General features: G+C 48.7%; 1 pseudogene; it reads right to left on the reverse strand.

The window, feature by feature from the left end:
• Positions 1–888: 888 nt before the first annotated feature.
• On the reverse strand, positions 889–21399 carry LOC139604244 (serine/threonine-protein kinase PAK 3-like; annotated as a pseudogene).
• Between the last annotated feature and the right edge of the window lie 1671 nt (positions 21400–23070).

Below are 23070 nucleotides of genomic sequence, written 5' to 3' on the forward strand. Positions count from 1 at the left end.
CAACCTAGAAATTCTGTGATTCTGTGAATATAGCCGGACGGGACGTACATGAGCTTGTCTGGCCTTTGCTGCTTGACCAAATAGCAGCAACTGTGGAATTTTACCCCAGAGACACTTTTGGCTGGCTGGATGCTGCAGCTGGGCGCTTGGAGGCAAGTCCAGGCATGCAGGAGTTCAGGTTTACCTTTGGTGGAGAAGCTTTAAGGCGAGGTGAAGGAAAGGAGTTGGTTCTGATGGAGGGTTTCGATCCAGAGCTTTATTCCTGGCCCACAGGCCTCTGAATCCATCAACAGCTCCAGGAGAACTCCCAACCGCATGGTTTGCTCGCCCTTTTACCCGGGGGAGAGGGCGAGGGAAGGAACACGGGGGACCACCAGGCAGGTACGGGGCGGGGAAGTCTCAAGGGACTGAGGACACCTGGATGGCCCAATGTCCTTCCAGGAGGGGAGGGCATCTTTTGAATTCTGCCAATCACTCGCCGCCCTTCTGGAATGCCAGGATTGACAGACAGCGCTCAGCAGGGGTCAGGGTGTGGAAAGGAGGGATGATTGACACACCTGGCAGGGAATTATCAGGGAGGAACCTGGGGTTTCGGAGGCAAACCATGACATCACACCGCAACATACCACACTACTGAAAAAAATACAGTACTACTGACTAAGATAACATAACACATATAGTATATTAATTTATATATATATATATATGTTCATTTTAATATCTGTGAAGAGCCTATCCTGTAATATGTACTTTTCACAACACCAAAGAAGCCATTTGCACCTTTAATAGACAGCTGACAAGTCAGAAGGAAATGCTCACTTGTTCACAGGGTGAGAAAGAAAGGATTCTTCCAGATGAGTTAAAGTTTCAGAAACTTTATTTCTTTACAATCCTACTCTATAATCCTGTAGGGTGGTATTTGCAGAAAAATGGACAGGCACTAAATGAACCAGCCTAACCTCTGGAGCTAACTAAACTAACTAACCTTCTAGAACTAGGTCAGGTTTTTAATAAAGCTGCATTCAACTTTGTGGATAAAAAGGTGAAGCAGAAGAGTTGCTGACAGACAAAGGGGTAGCAACCCAAATAAAATGACCCTTACAGCATCTACCAATTAGATTAAGGAAAAGATGCGTGCTTGCCTCAGGACAAAATAGAGCTACCAGTCAAGAGATGCTGGACAAAGTGCAGCAACCAACCAAACAATGCATGTCTATAGAAACCTTTAGGATAGGAACTAATTATAAACTATGCTTAGAAGCACAATAAATGGCTTGTCCTTGATTCACATTGAATTGTGCAGTCTTTTGTCTTTTCTCCACATACTCCTACTCTAAATCCTACTCTACAGTCCTACTCTAAATCCTACTCTAAGATGGCTATGGAGAAAATGGTCCTGATATGATTATAGCACTGTTTGCTTCTCCATCCTCCTCTTCATTGAGATGATGAGTGGTCTCAGGGTGGATGCAGCCTCAGCTGATGTTACAAATGGATGCTGTTCACAAAAAAACCCCAAAAACCAAAAACAAATACAAAAACAAAAAAAAGAAAACAAACAAATTAAAAAACAAACCAAAACAAACAAACAAACAACAAAAAGACAAAGAACAGTGAAGAGTGAACCATTACTTTCCAAGCTCAGGGCTTCACAGGCTCAATCGGGATTGCTCTGGGTCCTAAAAAGACCCAGAAAGAGGAGCAATGGCACCATCTGCTACCCAGCAGTCATGTGCAGGACCCTGCCATCACAGGCAAACCTGGCCCAGAATCCCACTCATCCATTTATTCAGGTTTCTTTATCTTGTTGGGATCTTTGCCCTGCCAGTGCTCTAGAAATGGTGCTTTCTGTCCCTGGGTTATCTTCCTTTCAGGAAACTCCAATGACTCACATAGGTCCCTGTCTTTGAAAGACAGGCACTGCGCTAATTCCCACAGGGACAGAAAGCAATGTCTGCCTTTCCATGCCCTGCCCCTCGTGTGCTGGATGGCACCTTCCTTCCCAGCAGGGCCAGCCCAGTGGCACTGGGTCCTGCAGTTCCCTCTCTGCCACACAACCTGGCAGTAACCCTGGCGCAGTTCCCGTCTGCTTGAGCGTGCCAGGCAGCAGATGGGGCTGGGACAAGTCCCTCCCAGCTGTCCCTGTTTGCGTGCCAGAAACCTCCAAGGGTGGGCTGGGGGGCACAAACCAGGGCCCCTCAGAGGCTCACAGTGAGCCCCCACAGCCCCTCCTGCCACAGCCAAATCTCTGACTGCTCAGCTGGGACTGGCTTCCTTGGGTTCCTCCACCACCATTTCATGTCTCTGTACCCTGCATTGCTCTGCTTCAATTCTTTTGCCATTAGATAAAACTGAACAGTCCACCAAATTAGAAAAGACGGCAACAGAAACAGTCAGAGGACAGAGCACCTCTCTGCTCAGGAAATGCAGAGAAGAGGTGGAGTTATTCAGTTTTGTGAAGAATAGGCCCCAGGGAGACTTTATTGCCACTTTCCAAGACTTCAGAGTAGCTTTGAAGAAAGTGGGGGACATCTTTAACAGGGTCGGTTACAATAGGATATGGACAAATATTTTTAAACACAAAGGGCATCAAATCAGAGTAGGTCTAAGGAAGAACTTGTTTACTTGGAGCATGGTGCCACCCTGGCACAGCTTGCCCCAAGAGCTTGTAGGTGCCCCATCCCTGCAACCATTCCAGCTCCGATGGCAAAGGGCTTTGAGCAACCTGATCTCTTTAAAGATGTCCCTGCTCATTGCAGGACACTTGCACCACAGGACCTTTACAGGGCCCTGCCAGCCCAGCCCAGTCTAGGATTCCTCACTGTTTTCATTTGAAGAGCACCAAGAGTGGAGGTGAGGAGGAAGGGGGCTCATCTGATGCCTTGGACTTGAGTGGAGGAGGAGCCCGGCCCTCAGACCCTGTTTCACCTGCAGCCCCTTCACATTTTACCTGCAGGAGCTCCTTGGCAGACCAGCGCCGCGCCTCGTCTCTCTGCAGGCAGCAGCTCAGGAAGTCACGCAGGCAAGATGAGAATAGGTTGGGCTGCTGCAGCTTTTGTCTTCCTCCTGTGGCTATCAGGAGTTGAGGCTGGGGAAAAAGGAGACACCAGGCTACACCTGCTTCTTTCCTATCTGTAACTGCTCTCCTGGGTCCCATTGATTAAGCTCCACTCTGCAGTGGCAGTTTCTGCCCTGGCAGAGACACAGAGACGACTTTCCTTTACCAACCAAAAACCCAAACTCCGATGCAGCCACAGCTTTTCCAACATCCCACAGATCTTGCCTTGGCAGCTGATTTCATTGACTGACCTAGTTAGTGGGAACTACGTCACCACAAGCACATTTCCTTCCCTGAAGATTCATACCAGCTTGAGAGGCTTTTTGGAAGAAGGACTTTGCTATACTAACTCTACTATATCCAAGGATTAGTACATGGAAAAGTATCTCTGCAGTGCTTCTTGGTCCCTTAAGAGCAGCTGCCATAAAACAAAACTAATCAAGCTTTTTGCTTTGTTCTTGAAAACAATGGGAATTGGAAGGAAAGAAAGGAAATCCACCAGGTGTTCCTCAGGTAAGGAAACAAACATTTGGAATCTCATCTTCAACACAGACACATTAAGATGCATGCACAAATGTACTGGGATGAAGACGCCTCCTTGGACACACAGGAGCCACCTGCAGCTCTGTCTCTCAGCAGCCTGAAAATTTCTGCTTTCCTTACATGGAAAAGAAAAACTTTTCATGGTCAAATCAGAAGGAGAGGTTCCATCCCTACGGTCACCCTCTACTCATTTGGCTACTCAAGTCAATGCATTAATGGTAGGCCCATCCCAGAAAGTGCCAGGAAACAAATGGGAGGTTTTGGCAGGCTCTCCACATCACCAGGCTCTGGCTTGGTGACGTGCAGAATGTGGCTTGGGCTAGGAGAGAAACACGATCACTGAGTGTTTCAGCAGCACTGCACAAGAAGCAGAAGAGACTCTGTGGCCTTTACACCCTCATGCCCCAGTTTGAAGCATGTTTCCCAGTGAGAAGAAACTGCACAGTGGGGTAAGTTTCTCTCTAAAAACCAGGCCTTAGCAACTTTCTTGTGTTTGGGCTTCTTTTCTTCATTTCTGGAAATGTAACACCAGTTCTGAGAGGCTTGCCTTGTGGTTTTAGGGGCATCTTCACAGACAGACAAGTGGGAACAACTTGAAACCCAAAGCAAATGTTGCCTGAGAAGAGCTGGGGAGTGTTTGCCTGTGGTGAGGCTTGAGCTGTCTGGCAATCCCTTTCCATGATGTGCAGAAACATCCAGCTGCTCCCCAGAGCTCAGTCCCTCTGGGCACGCTGGCCTCTGGAAACACCTGACGATTCCAGCCTTTCTCCTGCTCAAGAGCATCTAACCTAAGCTGAGCTCCAGTTTCTTCAGCAAGGCCAAGGATGCTCACTTCCATGCAGCTGACAGTGTCCATGGAGCTCAGCAGGTCTTTCTGATACTCCTCAGGCCAAGGAATTACAGTGTAGATTGGCAAGACATTGGCTGATCGTTATCCAGTGTGGTTCGTGTGGAACCAAGCTCTAACATGCTGACAAGTCAGAGGGACAGAGCTCATTCTGCTTTTGCAAGATGGTATTTAGAAACATAGGACACCAACTTGGAACTATCAAGTTCCAAGTTCCAAGTTCCAAACCTCAACTTGCAGAATCCATCTCAAATAGACAAAAATATGAATGGCAAGAGGCCTTGGAGTCTCCATAAAAATGCCCACCACTGTAACGATAACTCTGTGCTTGTGGCACTGAAATAGATGGTGACCAAAGAGACTTTGCTATTATCCTCTTTAACCCAAAGGAGAATTTCAAATCCAGAAATGGCAATGCACTCCCCTTGTGTACAAATAATTTATGCGGCTTTCTTTCCTTTTCCCACATCACCAGAGGTGACAAAGAGGGTTTTATCCTGACTCTCAGCTGAGCTCAGCCACTGGCCATGGTGGGGAGCTGGAGTCCTCCCTGTCATTAGAACTGTGCAGGCCAGGGATGGCCCTGCTCCTGTGGTAAAGAAACACAGCACCGGTGTCAACTGCCCACGTTGGATCCCAGCCCAGGCACCTGCCTGCAAGCTCATCAACTTGTTAAAGTACCAAGAAACAGCCAAGGGTTTGGCAAACAATTCTAACTGCAGTCGGAGAAAAACACATCCTAAACTTATCCAGGCCACCCACACACATGCCTGAACCATGTACAGATGACTTGAAAGCCTGAAAGTTTCAAAGACCCACAGCATTTGGAAAAGATGCTAGAGAATGGAAGAGAAGAGCTGTGTTTAAAAAATGAGAAAGCAAGCAGAACTGCTTGGGCATTGCTTTGGTAGTAGGTTTTTTCTCTTTTTCTTTTTTGTTTACTTTTCTTTTTCCTTGTTTTCTTATGTTTTGTATAAAATTGAAACTGGGAAGGTCTAACCTCCATTTCTCAGGATATTTATCACATGTCTACCCTCTCCACTGAAAAATTCTTGTCCTTCAGAAACAGAGTTCCAACATTGTTCAAAACACAAGTGAGAAATGTCAGGCATGGCTGGAGGCCAAAATGGCAGGTTTCTGAACTGGTTAGGTTTCTGAACTGCCACTTCCCTTTCTGATACAACCAAAGCTACAGCAGATGCTGATGTGTTGCAGGGGCATTTTTAGAAGGAGACCTTGGTGGAAGTGGTGCCAGCAGATGGCAATGGGATTTTGTCCAATGGCACACAGAACATGGGACAGGTGAGAAAGACAGTGGGATCAGTGAGTATTTGCACCTTACCAAGACAGGAGTTGCATTCCAGTGAGGAACTTCTCGTTCCACCATTTCGATGCCCACGATTCCCAAAGACCATATGTCCACTTTGGGGCCATATGGTTGACCTGTCACCACTTCAGGCGCCAGCCACCCAGGAGTGCCGGCCACGCAGCTCCGTCTGCCCTGCTCAGGGGTGAGCTGAGCAAAGAGGCCAAAGTCAGCTGTGGAGAAAACAACAAACCATGAAAGCCAGCTCCAATTAGAAAATAAAGCAAAAGAATTCCCCACTCTCAGGCTAAGAATGTGCTGTTGAATCTCCTGGAGAACTGTGCACGCTCGATTTCCTTGGGGCTTTAGCCAAGGGAGTATGGAATTGGCCGTTTCCAAAAAAACCCAGGTTTCTTAACGCTGCTCACAGCAGTGGACTTTATGCCCCTGAAGCTTTAGATTGTAGCTCCCTCTGTCTGGAAGGGACACACACAGAGCAACGCCACTCTTGACTGCTTGTGGTTCCTTATACCTCTGTGCACGTTGCAACTGTGCCTTCAGCTCGCAGCAGGGGTCCCTGCACTGCCACCAGCACCATTTCTGGGGAGCTGGCAGTCACTCCAAGCAGCCCCACACCCACATCCCTGGAACGCTGCACCTGACCAAGAATATACTGACCCAGCTTGACAGAGCCGTCGGTTTTGAGAAGGATGTTGCAGCTCTTCACATCTTGGTGGATGACGCGGTTTGAGTGCAGAAAATGCAGTCCTTGCAGGCACTGAGCGAGAAAACAGAAACAGGAGGGCAAAAATGAGTGATGTGATTTCATCACACAAGAAAGGAAACAAAGAATCTAAAAGATTCCCTCTCCAGGGGAATGGGGAGTAATGGCAGAACAGTAATGGCCACTGAGAGGAAGAGCTTGCTGCTCCAACACTTGCAGAGCAGGACCTTTCTAAGGAAAGGCACGTCAGCTTTTGAAAGAGCAACAGCACCTGCTGTTGTAGGCTGTGCCCTGCAAACCAGCCAGGATGACTCCTGCTGCAGTGGACGTGCTTTTTCCATGCAGAGGACAAAGGAGGGGTTTTGAAAGGAAGGGTCCCTCCCTTTGGTGTGAAGTGGATCACTTTTGGGTGGGAGGCTGCATGACAAAGATTTTCTTGCTGGCCTCAGCACAGGCTTGGAAGTATCCCACCAGTCACTTTCCGGGAGCAAAGAGCATTTTGGCTGCACTACTATCCTTTTCAGCGGAGGACTGTGAGACATGAGTCTTTTTTCTTTGCTGATCATTTCAAATCCTGCCACCAGCACCTTTGCTTTTACAGGCAAGGAATGCAGTGAAGACAGACTCCAGGCAAACATTTAGAGAGGCAAGGTGGAGAACAGCAAATACAAATACAAGAGACAGAGCGAGAATACAACAGCAGGAGATAAGAGTACTGGCACTGAGTACAGGGAGTGCAGGGGCACTGGCAGGCCTTTCACTTGAGATGCTTTTACTTGCCCATAGAATAGCAGCAACACAGAAACAAAGCTTGGCACAGGAAATCACTCCAGCTCTGAGCCCCTGTTTCCCAGACAATCCTGCCCAAGCCCTTGGAAACACGGATGGGATTGCTGACCTCCCGACTGATGGCTGCCATCTCATCTTCAGACAGGTAGGTCTTGCTGATGACATTGCTCAGAGTGCCTCCATCCATGTACTCCATAACCAGCCAGAGCTCCTCATCCACAAGGTAGCTGAAAGAAGGAAACAAGGGCGTGGAGATGAATGTACATGGCTAGGTTGCTGTGTGGAAAAGACGGGTTGATTCTTCTTTTCAGGTCCCTTTGAGACAAAGACAAAATAAAGGAATAGACATTCCCTCTTGGCTGAGCATTGTTTGCCATCTGTGCAGTCTCAAGGAGAAAGGCACAGCTGAGAAAAAGGAGATGTCTTAGATGGGCAGCAAGCAAAATGTGCAGTTTAGTAACAGCCCAGATAAAAAACCTGTCACGCATGGTGTTTCTGGAAAAAAGCACCTAGTCTTCCTGGCATGCATAGCAATGGAAAACAGTGGCAACAATCCAAGGGAAATCCTTGTTAGTTTACCTGGACGTAAGAAGACACTTGAAAAAAATCAAGCTCCAAAACAAAGTGGTGGCTGTGAATATAGAGATCATTGATTTAGTAAGACACGACTCATCCGGGTTTTTGAACAATTTTCAAATACCATGTGCCAGCGAAGACTCATGCAGACAAAATGCAATCTCTTCCCATCCACTGGAGATGAAAAGAGCAATAATAATTAGCCAATAATTACAGCTCTATTTTCTGCCAGTGACCAAAGTGGGATTTTACCTTGCATGTTTGCAATATGTGAACAAACATTCATGGGACAAAAGCACAACTCACCTGTCTAAACAATTGACCAGGTTGGGATTCTTATTCACCTTCATGACCATGAGTTCATTGACTTTTAGTTCCTTCTTCCTCAGTCCTTGAAGATGTATTTTCTTTATGACCACCTAAAATGACATTGAAAATCAGTAACTTGAGAGGTTGGTGGCACGAGACCACAAGGCACATGGAACGAGTGATTTTGCAATGACACAGCTGAGCTGTGCCAAACTGCCTTGTGATTAGGCACTGCAGTAATTAGGAACTGACGTTCCAACAGCCCATTTCTCTGCTCCCTTGGGAGCCAGTTACAGGACACGTGGGGCCACTGACATTTTGCTTTGACCACTTGGTAACAGCAGTGTCTCAGTTATCACCCACAAAGCTCTGACCACACTCTCTGCTGCTTTGTTTGCGACTGAGAAGAAGCAATCCATGCCTTAAAACTCTGTGGATACATCCTGGGCTATGGGCAGGGCTTAGGGCTTTCAGGGACGCCTTGCAGATCTCTCCCTGTGTGCAGTTCCCAAGTGCAGCAGGTGGCTAAGGAACCACCAGTAACTTTCAGATGTATTTGCTGGCAGCCAGAAATGAGAATTCAGGACTCTGAAGCTGTAGCCCAAAGAGCAGTGAGGTGCTCGAAGGCACCACCTTTGTTTCAGCAATGGAGAGCGAGTGAGCGCGTCCTTCTCTGAAAGGAACCGCTGCCCTCCGTGCCTTCCTTCCGGCAGCTGAGGAGGACAAAGTCCCAAATGCATTTTGTGGGCTGGCACCAGTCTGTGCTTCTTGTGCCTTTTCAGCACAGCTCTGCCCAAAGCTCCAGCCACAGCTCACACCAGAGGGGAAAGCCCTCGAGTGCAGCAGAGTCTGCAGGTGCTGTTGACAGTTACCTCTCCTCCTGTGGCAGTGTCGAGTGCTTTACAAACATCTCCAAAAGTCCTAGAAACAAAAGAGAAGCAGAGAAAGGAGAAGCCATTTAGATCTTGCAGTGAAAGCCAGCCCACGCAGGAGATCTGTGCTGTAAATGCCTAAGACCTGCAGGACACTGGAAGCATGGAGATGTCTTTGACAATGCCTTCTGAGCACACTTAGAAATTCTGATCAGCACTGACAATCTAAGCCCAGTGCCTGAACACATTTGCAGCTTGTCTGACTTCACACTTGATACCTATTCCACCAGCAAAACACCTGATGCATAGTTTGGTAAAATTAACATTGCTTGGACTCACCCACTGCCAATATTTTCCAGTTCAATGTATTTTATAATAGGATTTTCCATCTTCGCCATTCTCCCTGAGGGAAACAAAATGCAAGATGTTCACTTTAAAGCAGAGATCCCAGCTTCTAGGAGATACAAGAGGCAGCCCCACTGTCTGGGGCTCTGAGCCCTCCCTTTGTGGACAGCTGGCTAACAACAACAGGAACAGGAACTGGAACAACAAGAAAAGAACAGCAGGTCCACAGCACAAGTGGCTGGCACAGAGACTGATTTCTAGCATCCTTTGAAGTGAGAGACCTCTTGACAGCAGACACACAGGGAAGCACAGGGAGATACATCCAGAGACTGAGACCAGAAGAGAACACCTACCAAGGCAAGTAAGTTTGTCATCTAGAAACATTAAGGAGAGCTGGAACTAACAGTGCCTTTGTTTTCTTGGGAATAAACACTGTGAGATTTAGAAAAGGTTTCCTACTTGCTAAGATTAAATGCACCTGGACATCTAGAATCAATTCCTCTGAACAGATGTCAAGTTCAGAACAGGAGGAATTATTGCCAAGTGTTCCCATCTTTTCCAGCTTGCAGCAGTTTGCCAGAAGAATGCCTCTGCGTTTGTAAACCAGAGCAGCTCATGCTAGAAGCAATCCCGACGGGGCTTTCAGCATCAGGGCCCTCACCCTTTATGAGCAGGCTGAGCTCAAAGACGCCCTTGCCCGTGCCCCGCGTGAAGAACCACGCCGCTTCTCTCCACCCCGACAGCGCGGATCAGTCGCTCCCATTGCACTCGCCCTCTCGGCACCGCACACGTCCCCATCCTCCCAACTCGGCACGGCGGGCATGGGCACAGAGGACAGCAGTGCTCCTCAGGCGCCCTGTGACACAGAGAGCTGCCCAGAGGAGATGCTGACCCTCTTGTGAGTCCGGGCCGTGCGACGCAGCAGCCGGCCCAGAGAAGGGGCTGCTGCCTCAGGCAGCTCCGCGCTGCAGCAGCCAGGCAGCAGCGGGACCCTCCCAGCTAAGGAAGGCTCCAGCCTCTGCACTCCCACCAGCCTTCAGGGGCAGGGCAGCGACCACAACAAGGCTGGCAAAGCCCAAGCATGAGCACTGACAGGCACTGACTGGAAGAAACCAGAGTGAGCCTGAGCCCTGTACAAGCTGTTGCCCCCATTCAGGACACAGCAGGATGGGCTTTGAGATCAGCCACACCGAGGCGCAGATCAGTGCCCTTTTTGTCCCAACAGGTGATGGTAGACACAGAATCCACTGGGCTCTCTTCTCAACCCTACCAGATCTTCTCTGAGAGCACAGCACTGGCAGCTGTTAAGGGCAAGAAGCAGATTCATTGGGTTGTGCTGCAGAATCACAAAGGGCTTGATGTGTTCTCCTAGAGACTGATCTCAGCAGGGATTCTGCCAGTGGCTAGGACTCAAGCAGTCACAGCCTTCTGCTGATCCAGGAACAATCCCTGCTTCTGCCTTCGGCAGAGAGGGAAGCCCAGGCAAACTCCAGCCAGTCTAAGCTGCCCTCAGAGGCAGCAGGAACACCCAGAGCTCTCTCTTGCTGCCTCGGAGCAACGCCAGCACTTCTGTGACACTAAACCGAGGAGAACCCTTTGGTACAGCTATGCTGACACATGCACACAATACACTGTCCCTCAGATAAGAAAGATACCAGACGTACTCAGTTGCTCCAGGGAGTCACCCGCCATCTCCTGTTGCTGAGCAGCAGCTGGGTCAGCATGGGAGGTGAACCAAGTGCTCAGGCCCCACTTCTTCAGCTGGAGAGCAAAGGCTCCTTGGGATGGCACTGCTGCTTCTGCAGCAGCTTCAGTGTCAGAGTCGGTGTAGGTCTGAGACAAGAAATGAGTTTATGTCAGGAAGGTGTGGCAGAGATTGCCCTGAAATGCAAGAGAGATTGCCATTTGAAATGTAAGCCCTTAGGAAGCTGCTGTCAGCCACATGCAGAGCTCTTCAACTGGATTGCTTTGGATGTCCACTTGTGAAACCAAATGGTCAAAACCAAAGGCTGGTTTTACTCGAGGTCATAGCCAGTTTCTTGTTCTAAAGGATGACTGCAGCAACGACCCCTCCGCTTCCTCCCAAAGACTCCTTTCCCCCTCCTAGGTCTGCAGATACATTTGCAGCTCCTCATTCTAATGTTCTACCTCCTGCCATGAAATTCTCTTTTTCTCCACCTTCCTCGGGATGTGCTCATCCTGCAGCATCTCTGGATGGTTCAGTTCCTGGGCCTCATGCCAGCCTCGGGGCTCTTGGTTGCCCATCATTTGCTGGAACTCTCTGCAGGCTGCCAGGTAGGATGGCAACACTTCCACCTCAAGTCAAACAGAACAAAGCAGTCAGAGACTACAGCTTGTCCCCGTCAGCCAGGAGTCATCGACTGGGAAGAAAGTAAAGAAAAGGACAGGAGCAGATTCACAAGGGATACAGACAGCTTGTAGCTCGTATTCCAGATCTATGTGAGTGACCATGTTCACCTGCAAAAACACCTCAAGAAACAAGGTCACCTGGAAGAAGCCAGCAGGAGCTCATTCGGATGAGTGCTGGCTAAATGGCCAAGGGAGTAATGCCACTGTCTAGAGCATCAGCTGAGATTCAGCAGACCAGGAAGTGCCCTTCAGAGCAGCTCTGACAGAGGCCTCATCAGGATGGCCTCAGAGGCATCACCCACCCCCTGCTGCTCTGCACTGGAAAGGCAAGGAGGGCAGAAACCACCCCTTGGGTGACTGCAGTGGCTATTGCTGGTTCACTCACTTGCTTTTCTAGAGCCTTTTGTTCCTGAAGGAGGCGATTAATTTTCTCTTTGGTGATTTTAATTTTTTCGTCTAGCCTCTTCTTCCTTGCCTTGATCCTAGCCTCAGTTTCCTGCAGCTGTGCCTGCACCTGTTCATCAATTTTCTGTAAACAACAACGGAAAGGACTCTCTTTCATGAGTGGAGTGGCTGCCATTCCTTCATTCACCTGTTTTTGTTGATTGCCCCTCTGCATAGGGAGATTCTTCTCCTCTTGGATGTCTTCATTCCTCCTCTTTGCTGCCATGATGTCACTCTGAGCTTCAGGCAGCTCTGCTTGTGGCTCTGCCTTGATGTTCTGTACACACAAAAGCAGAGCAAGTGACTGAGAGCTGCCATCAAGATCAGCTTTTCCCTCTTTTAGCCTCAAAATCACATTTATTCAGCCCCTTCTTTCTGCTTCCCTCCCCAGCTCTGCTTCCACTGTAACCATCCTGTCCCGGTGCTGGTCTCTGCAGATTCCAAGGCTCTGTCCTTTCAGTGCCTGTGGGACTTCCTGGCCTCCTCAGTCCCAGGAGCTCTGGTTTATGCCCCTCTTCCTGCCCTTCCCTCTGTCCCCTGGCCAGTCAGGCTTACCTGGCCATTCTCCTGTGGCTCTTCCACCTGCTGCCTGAGCTGCTCTTCCTGCTCTCGGGCAGGGAACAGCTCTCCCTGAATCTGGCATGGCATCTCAGATAAGGCAGTCTGCTCCTGCTCTTTCTCTAGAAGCACCTGCACAGAAAGCAAGAGAAGATGGGTTTCACCTTCCCGTACGACCTTTGTGGGCCAAGACTCAAAGACTGCTGGGCTCACACGCTCCCAAAGCACTGTGCTGCTGCTCTGCTGGGTCCTTCTCTGCCCGTGGGGAGGCACAGATTCCAAAGTGACCCTGGCCCTACAATCAGGGGGCATCTGGGGCTGAAGCTCCAACAGCCTCTCAGGCAGCTGACAGGGAAGGTGTGGCATTTCTCAAGGGTCTGGTGAGGGCCTCCCTCTGCTTCTGCCATGTCCTCTTTGTCTTTCAGTGGTGACTGACACCCCGCCCTGTCCCACAGCTCCATCCTGGCCCTGCAGGTGGCTTCCTGGGTGAGCTCACTCCTTGTGAGAGACACTTCTGGAGTTCACATTCCCTTTAGGCCTGCACCAGCATTCCTCCTTCCTGACATCTACACTCTTGTTAGAAAATGGGGTCATTCAGGAGATAAGGATGCATGCAAAGATCTCTGATGGAAGTCAGAGAACCTCTATGGCCATCTGAGTATATGGAGGAGGACCAAGGTGTTTCTTCTCCCTCTTTTGTCAACTGAGAATTCTGACCAGCAGTAACAGAGTTTCTCATAAGGCCCCATTAACAAATGCACTTACACAGCCCTGGGGATGCCAGCGAAGGAAACCATGTGTCATGTAATGCATGTATGGGCAAAGTCACCAGACCCCAACTACAGCATGGGATGGTTCCACTCCCTTAGGACATGCAAAAATTTAAAGGATAAAAAGAAGGCTTCAGGTCAGAAAAGGCTGGAGTAGGAAAACATGAGGGGAAAAAACAACCATCTCTGGAGGGGGAAACATCTCTGCCTGCTCAGGATCAGTCAATGGAACTTGTCTCTACTCCTCTCCTGAAGGGATGCCTTTAGGTGAGCTTTGCATCTTCCACTGCTTTGGAGCAGAGCCAGGAAGATTCAAATAGATAGATAGACAGACAGATCTCACTTTTATAATCTCTCTTTACTGTACTGTGGTATTTACATTCTTTGAACACAGAGAGATATAATTCTCTCTCCTAGGTTTTTTTTAAGGGGAGGTAGTGAGAAACTTAGAGAAGAAGAGAAAACAATTATTATCTCTTCTTGCTGTTCTTGTTGTTTAGTACATGTAGAATGTGTTCTAGTGATTGTTTACTGAAAGTGATTTGTTAATTGGATTTTAGTGATAGTTGTTTAGCTTGATTAGCTAATTAGATAAAAGCTGTGTCATGACTGTCTGGAGACAGTCACAAGTTTTTCTTTAGTAGCTTTTTAGTATAGTATCTCTTTAGTATAGTTTTAATATAGTACTAGTGTGATATAACGTAGCTTAAGAAAGCATTTGTTTAACCTTCTAAATCATAGAGTTGAAGCACATTATTCACCACGTGGGGGGTCACCCTGAATCAATACTGTCCTTTCTGTCGCTACACACATCAACACTCGGTAGCAGTGCCCCGATCTGCAGCCATCCTGAACTTGCTCTCCTGTTGCTTCAGTAACCCACACTCTTGGGGAATCTGGAGCGTGTGGGTCCTTATGGAATGCAATCGGACCCAGAGCGTTGCACTGGGAACTGCACTCTTTGTGCATCTGTGCTCGGGCAAGTTCTTCTCTTGGACTCGAGCACACTGATGGTGCTAAAGTGGCTGGAATCAGAAATGCAGCCCAGCCCCTCCCAGCTCCTCTAATCTCTGAGCACCAGCTGGAATGCAAGGGCATTGATTTCCTGCTCAATTCCCAAATACAACACACACTGATTCCCTGGGCTGCCAAAAGACACGGGAGCCGTTAACCTGAAAGTGATGTGTTTCCACCAGTGCTGGAAAAGGGCAGGAAAGATTGAGAAAAAGCTCCCTTGCTCCCTGGAGAAGGAGAAATTACACAAGGCTTCTCCTTCTAGCAAACAAACAAACAAATAAACAAACAAAATATGAAAGTGTTACCTACTCCAGTGTCTAAAGCACTTGGATGCAGTGAAGGGATGTTTGGCAGGGAAACAGCCCTTGTGCTGAGCATTGGATCTATGGATCTAAGGCAGGGATCTATGGAAGTCTGCCTGAAGGTCCCTCATGAGCCCCCATTGTCCAGGCTAAAGCTCCCTCAGCACCTCCTCGCTGGCCTTGTGCTGCACCCCCTTGCCCAGCTCCCCTGTCCTTCTGTGCACGCGCTGCAGCCCCTCAAGGACTTTCTGCTTCCCAGGGCCCACAGCTGCACCCAGCACTGCAGCGGTGGCCGCAGCGCTGCCCAGCACAGGCCACGCTCGCTGCCCTGCTCCTGCTGCCCCCCTGCTGCTGACACGGCCACCGTGCCCTGGCCCTTCTTGGCCCCCTGGCCACACGCTGCCTCATCTTCAGCGGCTCAAGGCCGCCAGCCCTGCGTCCTTTTGGCCCACGCAGCTCCCCAGCCACAAAGGTGCCCATTTCACTTCAGATACAGCAGGCATCATTGCAAGGTGTACATCCTGGTTTTAGCATTACAAGACAGCAGTCAAGGACTTGCAGCTTTGCTCCCACTCCAGGCTCCAATGCAGTTTTCAAAGCAAACTACACAATAGAAGGTATCAACAGACACATGCAATGTCTGGTTTTTGCCTCAGAAGAAGGGTTCAGAACTACTCACTTTGTTTCTTTTGCCACACTAGACAAGAATGGCCCCCCCCCCAGCTTCATGGACAACACAGTCATCTCCTTGCAGCTTATCAAAGACCAAGAAACAGGCAGACTCAGAGCACCTATCTGCTCTGCTACTGGCTGCTCTGCCTGAAGAGGCAGAAGAGCAACCTGACAACAAAGGCACCAAAATCCCTGACTTCAAGCAGCAGCTCTACATCCCCAGCGTGTCTCTGAAATAGTCCCAAGTAAGCACACCCAAGAAGTTTGTGGGGACAAAGCACCACAAAGAGCTTGTGTGGTCAGATCAGCATTTTTTTGTGCCTGCAGCTACTTGGCCAGTCCGTGCAGGGGGACAGGTCCCTCCACGCCACAGTGTCCCCTGTGTATCTGACAAGGCTGAGCACAGTGTCTTTGACATGCTCCCTGCTCTGGGATCAGGGAGCATTCATGCTCCAGGATGGCCCCTATCAAAATGCCAGGAAGCTGCTGCCTAAGCATGACAGATCAAAGCCCATTGTCCAGCTGTCACAGGCTGGGGGCAATCACCAGGTCCTGGCAGGACTCCAGCACTCAGCATCCTCAGCCAGCAACAGCAAGTGCCGGCTGGTCAGAAACTTGCAGCTCTGCCTTGCACCAAAGACAGCAGCACACACAACTGGCACTTACTGGCTCAGAATGGTCAGGCTGTGGTGTGACCACAGCTGGAGGCTGGCGCTCATCCACCTCATTTGCCTCCTCTTTGGCCTCCTCTCCATGAGCAGAGGGAGCCAGAGGAGAGACTGCTGTTGGTTCTGTGATCTGTGGACAGACAGCAGTGTGAGGGACAGAAAGTTACCTATAATTTATAACATTATTTCTATTCAGCACTTTATTCTATTCAGCTCTATTTCTACAACCAGCTGTACTAAGGACAAATCAGAAACTTTGAGAACAATGGGATTCTAAGTCACTGTGACTGAATTTAAATGGGCTAATTCAACAGAATTGCTAATAGTTCTGAATTAGACATTATGCCCTGGCTACTATCAAGAAGCAACATTCTCTCTGCAAAATGAGCTTTTCATTCCTTGAAAGTTCTGAAATGGAAAATCAGGAAAAAGCCAGCAATGCCTTTGTTATTGCTGCTGCAGACATGGAAATGGATTTTCTTTCAGCCTACCCAGCTGGCCCTCTACACTCTGCTGCCACAGGCCAAGCTCACAGCTTGCTCTACAATTCTTAAGCACCAGGAACATGAAATGTTCCTTTCTCACTCACCTCAGGATCAGCACCTCTGAATACACGGATCATGTGATCTGGAGTGGGCAAGGGAAAATGAACAAGGGCTGTGAGAAAACTGCCTGGGCTGCTGAATCCCACAGAAGAGAAGAGGTCAACCCAAACAGAGAGTATTTTTCTTTATCAACATCCCTCCACGTGACATACTTCTTTCACACAGCCAGCAAGAGATCAGGACAATAATCTTGGTTGTGCCTACACTTCGGCCTGTTTAGCCAGTAAATGAATACAAACGTGATCAAGAAAACGCAAATTGTTCTTCAACACTCAATGCTTCTGTTCTGTTCAACAGATAAAGCAGCTCTTGTTCTCTTGTCTTTCAGGTACTTTTTTAAAAAACAGAAGTTGCATGCACTAATTCCCATTAAGTTGCTGAAAACAGTCACCCAGAAAAGCTTCCCCAAAATCCCCCTGAGCTGTGGCAGTTCTACTGTGAAACAGCACAGCAGCAGCTCCAGGGCTCAGGAGCAGACACTCATGGCTTTAGAGTTTGCACTTCACTGCAAAGGGAATCACTATTTTAGCACTCAGTCAAGGGTCAAAATAGACAGTCAAATCCTTTCATTACAAAATTTAGAATAAAAGAAGCTGTCCCTCAGTTCTGGGGAGAACTACAAAGTCTTTAGAAGGCCTTCTGAGAAGGCCTCCCAGTCTGCATTTTGGAAGTTGTCCTGCTTGATCCAGCAAACAGGAAATGACAGACTCTGCTGCCACAGACTCTCCCGTGGAGGGAACGGAAGCCCTGCAGGTTCCCTTGCAAATGCTGCCCCTGTGGCTACAGGCACCCCCTTTTTAGCTGAACGCCCTGACAGGAGCTTTACCAAACCACTGGCATCCTAATGCTCTTTCTCTTTCAAAATCAACCCAGTCACTAAGAAAGAGCAGGAAGACATGCAAAAGCCAGGTTAGCTTACACCCTAACCTAAATAGAGTTGAAACCTCTACTTACTTGCCAGGCTAGTCATGAAATAGGCGGAATAAACAGTGCCATACATGGTGCAAACTGCAGCAGCGAGTTGCTCAATCATTGTAGCACTGTTGTTCAAGTTTACCCCAACACTACAAAAGCCAAGACTCCTGTCAGTGTGCAGCTACACACTGACAAAGGCCACAATCAGGAGGATGCTCCTGATCTCAGCAAGCCCTAGGGCTGCTCTGGCACTGAGGCCTTCCGTGCAACAAGGCAACCTTCTGATGTCACCACGACGATGTGGCAACCATGCCCTGATATCACAAAGCAAAGTATGACAAAGCAAAGCATCACAAAGCATGTTAGTCTGTGAATTTATGCAAAGCAGTAACCAACCTCCCCTACAGCAAACACAAAATGGCCTCGGAAGTTCTCCTCTGACACAAAGCAGCACAAACTCCCCCCATGGGCCAAACCCTGTTGTTCAAGGGATCCAAGAGGAACTCCAAGAGTGCCCCAAGCACCTACAGCCTGTACCCCAAGTGAGCATTCAGATGGGACCCAAGCAAAGGAAACCAGACCAAGAAAATGGCCCAAAGCATTGTACAGAACCAGGAGAGAAAGCACTATTGGCATAGCAGCTGAAGTAATTCCTAACCAATCACCCCATATATCTGCATGTTTATTGGATGTTCCCAGGGCTGCTGTGTATGTACATCTCTTCCCCTGCTCTGCCTTTCTTCCCCTTTGGCAGCAGTGGAACTGGCAGCATCTGCCCGCCAGCAGCAGCTGCTCCAAGCTGGGAACGCGGCTGGCGGTGCTGATTTCCAGAGGCTCCTGTGTCCCAGGGAAGCCAAGGCAGGAGCAGCTGAACGGCGCTGGCGCTGCTGCTGCTCTGTGCCAGAGAGCCCCGGCTGGGCAGGGCACGGTGCCCACTGCGCTGCGGGCTCCTTCTCCTGCCAGAGCTGGGCACACCTGGGAGCAAGGCATGGCAACCTTTGGGCAAACCAAGGGGTTTCTGGGGCTGCACTGCTCTGCACACACCCAGCTCACCTGCAGCACAGAACCTTGGTCCCCCAAAAGGTAAACAAGATGGAAACAGCTGGAAAAGATCTCATTTCAACCATTCTTTATGCTTCAATAGAAATGACCAAAATGAAAGTTACCGAGCAGGGCCTGATCCACACTGCCAGCTCAGTGTGAGAAAAGAGGCATTACTTTATTTCAGTGCTGGGTGCGTGGGGAATCACTTCCCTGAAACATGCACACCCACGTGTGTGTATCCATGGAACTAAGACATTCCTTTCATTACTTTTATTCATTACTTTGCTCAAACTCACAGGCTAAACATTCTCACAAAGTATTTGACATGTTTAAATCACTTCCCCAAAATTACTGACATTTAGAGTAGGGGTCTCTTGAGGGTCTCTGCTGGTCATGTGGTGAACATCCCATCCCTCAAATTCTCCTTCCATGGTTAAGAGCCTTCTTCTCCTTGAATGCATTGCAGCTACCTCCTCAGTAGGCCCACTGTCTTTATTCTCAAGGCTAAGATATCCACTTGCACACATTAACCACTGGTGTGAGGGAAGGTATGACTCAGCACCGCCTGTTAAAGCTTAACAAATTCACAATTTGTTGCAGGTAAACACTTCCCCAACGTCTCTCCTTCCTTCTCTGGGAATCAAACACAAGCATTTTGTGAGCACTGAGCCCAAGGCCGCCTCCAACCCTCCTGTCACCCACCAGCCCTTCTCTCTTCACAAACAGCAGGTCCAGCAGTGCCTTCCCTCACTGGCTCAGTCACCAGCTGTGTCAGAAGTTCTCTGTCACACACACTCCAGGAACATCCTGGGCTGTTTGCTCTCCGCTGCACTCTGTTGCCAGCAGACATCCCCACCCTGTTCCATAGCCCTTGCAGAACCCTGCACCTGCTATCCCCGGGCACCTGGGAAGGGGAGGCAGGCACGGAAGAGATGCACCAGCTGCACCGGGCAGGAACCAAAACCCTCTCGCGGCACAGCTGCTGGCCTGTGTCTGGCACAGCTCCGGCTGCCCCACTCCTCATGGGCTTTTGGCTGGAAATGCAATTGCACTTTCTGCCTCATGTAGAAATACCAGGGCTGCACAAACAACGGCCAGCAGGCCACATCCCAAAGGCACTGCAGCATGGAGTTGAGAAGGAAGAAGACCCTTCCCCAATTCCTAACCATACCAAAAAATACCACCATAATTGGGACTTTTAATCTTCTGAATGCAGAGTTGATTCACAGGGTGACAAGGGAATCTTCCAATGGAGTTGAAGTGTGGTAGAGTTTTTATTCTGAGTCCTATTCAGACTGTTGATTTGAAAATTTATTTTAAAATATTTTTTAAAAGGCTGTGCAGTCATATGGTTTTTTTCTAATACCAAAATGGCTAGATTTAATTACATCCAAACTGATTAGTCTGTAAAAGCTTTCCTGCAGAATAGCCACTAAACAAGAAATGAAAATCTGTGGACTGTTGACTTTGCAAAATTCTACTAAATTTATCACACAATGAGGCATTTTTAGTTAGATCATAGAGCAAATTAATTCCTATGGATAACTTGATTTGGATAAACCTGTTGATTTCAAATTAAAATTGCCAGCATGTACTAAGTGGAAATCTGAATACTCACTTCTATGAGGTCTGAATTATTAGATAGTCATTGTTCACCATAATAACAAAAATTAACATTCTGGCTATTTTTTTTTACTTATCGTCAGCTCTTCAACACTCTTTGTAACATCAGAAAGAGAGTTTGTAGCAAGGTGAACCATGGGTTGGTGGAGCATTGCAGAAGGCTCCTGTGTCAGCACTAAATGTTCACATTTACCATGGCATCACTTCTTGCCTTTAATTCCAAGCTACAGCTCAGTTCCTGCAGTATAGATTCACACTTGTAGTCTGTACTTGCAGCTGGTTCTTACTTCCCTGTCCAGAAAAAAATCATGCTTGGATCTCAAATCAAAATGAAACAAGGAGAGAGTCAGGTTCTGGATAGGTATAGCAAGAACTAAGAGATTCTTTTTGCAAATATGTTGAAAAGTTGTTTGTAGATACTGCAAAAATGGCAGATTAAAGACTTGCACTCTAACTTGCAAGCTGAGGTTTGCCTGTTATTTCTGGACTGATTTCTTGAGGCCAGACACTGAACCTAATCAGTAAGAAAATCAAAACCACAGGAGTAGTTTGGAGAATATTGTAAATTATTCTGTCATGATGCTTTTTGCCTAAAAGTTCTGGCCATCATCCGATTGGAGTAATTAGAGGAGATCGAAGCCATCATTCTGTGCCTGTGCACACAGTTCCTTCCCAGGAGCAATCCATGAAGCAACGCTGACGAATCCACACCAGCAGCTGTTGCCACACAGTCATGAAGCAGAGAATATGTATTTCTGCTACACTTGGACAGCTGAAGATGCCTCTGCTGAGCTAATTTTAGTGACTGCTCACCACAGATGAGACCTTGTGGTCAGTCTCCAACAAGTCAGGGCAGTTAATATTCTGCCTAAATGAAGTAAGTCTAGCAATACATAGGCCATGGAGCCTGAGGAAAGCCAGCAGCTGTTTGAGATTTAATTTGTTTTATCTTTCTTTTTACTAATTTATTGCAGTCAATTATTTAAAGAATGGAAACTTTTGGCATACCATTGGCTGGAAGGTTGGTCAATCTTCCATTCATGACTCCTCTGAAAGCATCACCCCAGTGTTTTTATCAGTAACTCTTCCATTATTATGGCTCACACAGCATTTCCTGCAGCTCTTCCTGGAGTCAGGGAAAGGCACCAGGAGAAGGGGGAGAAAGCTGTGTGCAGAGACTGTGTCAGATAAAGAGACATTTGTTCCCTCTTATTTGACTGAATGGCTGCAGGAACCTCGCTAGCACTGCTAGCACTGCTGGCAAGGTGGCCTTTTGCAGGGCTGGGCAGAGTTTGGGGCCCGGGGTCCCTCCTCTCCGTGGGACACCAGGGTAAGCAGCCCCTGTGCCAGCCAGGAGCAGAGGTTCTGTGACTCTGCCCTGGGCACAGGGACCTGCCACTGTCCTGAGCTCCTGCCGCGGGTCCTCTGGGGCAGGTCCTGCTCTGCAGGGATGATGGGCGCAGCTGGGGGGTGGCTGCAATGGGGGGTGGCTTCCAGTGTGCTCTGTTGGTCTGCCACACTGCAGCCAACAGAGCTTCTGGAAGGAGCCTCCTCTTGTGAGCTGCTGGAGCTGGAGCTGGCGCTGGCCACAGAGCCGCTGCTCTCATCCCTGACAGGACCAGAGCACAGCAGCCTCTGGGCCTCCTTGCTGCACAATGACAGTGAGGAGGCCATGGACCAGAGGGTCAGTATGAATGACTCAGTTTCCTGATAAACTGCGCTAAGAAAACCCTGCATCCCTCCTGCCAGATCTAAGACACTCCAAGAAATCTGTTGGCACATTGTTTGCATTTTGAACAATTGTCTTATGAGTGCTTTTGATTGTTTTTGTCATTTTGTGTTGATTCAGTTGATCCTTCAGAGAAGCTTTCCTAATAATATAAAACACGGGGAATTGTGGAGACCCTGGGGGGCCATTCCCTGGTCTAGGGAGACATGAGAAGCTTCCCTCAAAAAGCTGTTAGAGCCCATTGGCTCCTTCCCCTGTTCCTGTGTCTGCTCCTGTGTTCCTGAGCCACACCTTCCCTATTCCCTGAGTGCCCCCCTTATCTTTGTACTGCCCCGAGATCAGGGTCAGCCCTTAGGCCCCTGTGGAGACAAAGTGAGACCCTCTGTGCGTGGGTGCTGGGACCTGAACATCTCCCTGCACAGCTGAATAAAACATCTGTGGAGATGATGCAAAGGTCCTTTTTGCTTCTTTACCCTGGACTATGCTAGCAGCAATTCAGATTGCTACAGAGGACAAGCTGCAGTACTGGCACCAAGATTTTGGCAACTTGACCATAGGCACAGAGGGCATGCAGGATGCTGCTCTATGAATTCTTTAACCAGCCATCTCTGGTGCTGGCATATTCCCTCCAGCTTCTGGTGCAGCCAGGGCCACCTTTGGTCCAGTAGATGACATTGTTATTTGAAAAATTCGGCCCACACCTTGGGCAGGAGGCCATCCACAGGCTCTGGTCCTGCAGGCCCCTGCTCAGCTGGGGACAGTGTTCCCCGTGGGGAAGATGGAGCAGCCATCTCAGGGTCTTGGGGGCTGTTTTCAGCAAGGTGGCCAGGCTCTCTCCCTGCTGGACTCTAGCAATTGTTTGGGGGAGCTGATGGCAAATTGTATGTAGTCCTGTTCATCCTACTCAGAAAACCTGACAGCTTCTATCATTCTTCTGCAGAGTGGGCACGCTGGATTTCTCTTTGCCCACTGCAGGATGCAGCC

The sequence above is a fragment of the Agelaius tricolor genome, unplaced genomic scaffold (genome assembly GCF_023055355.1).
Source record: "Agelaius tricolor isolate 1412-34295 unplaced genomic scaffold, bAgeTri1.0.p SCAF_48, whole genome shotgun sequence".
NCBI classification, from domain to species: domain Eukaryota; kingdom Metazoa; phylum Chordata; class Aves; order Passeriformes; family Icteridae; genus Agelaius; species Agelaius tricolor.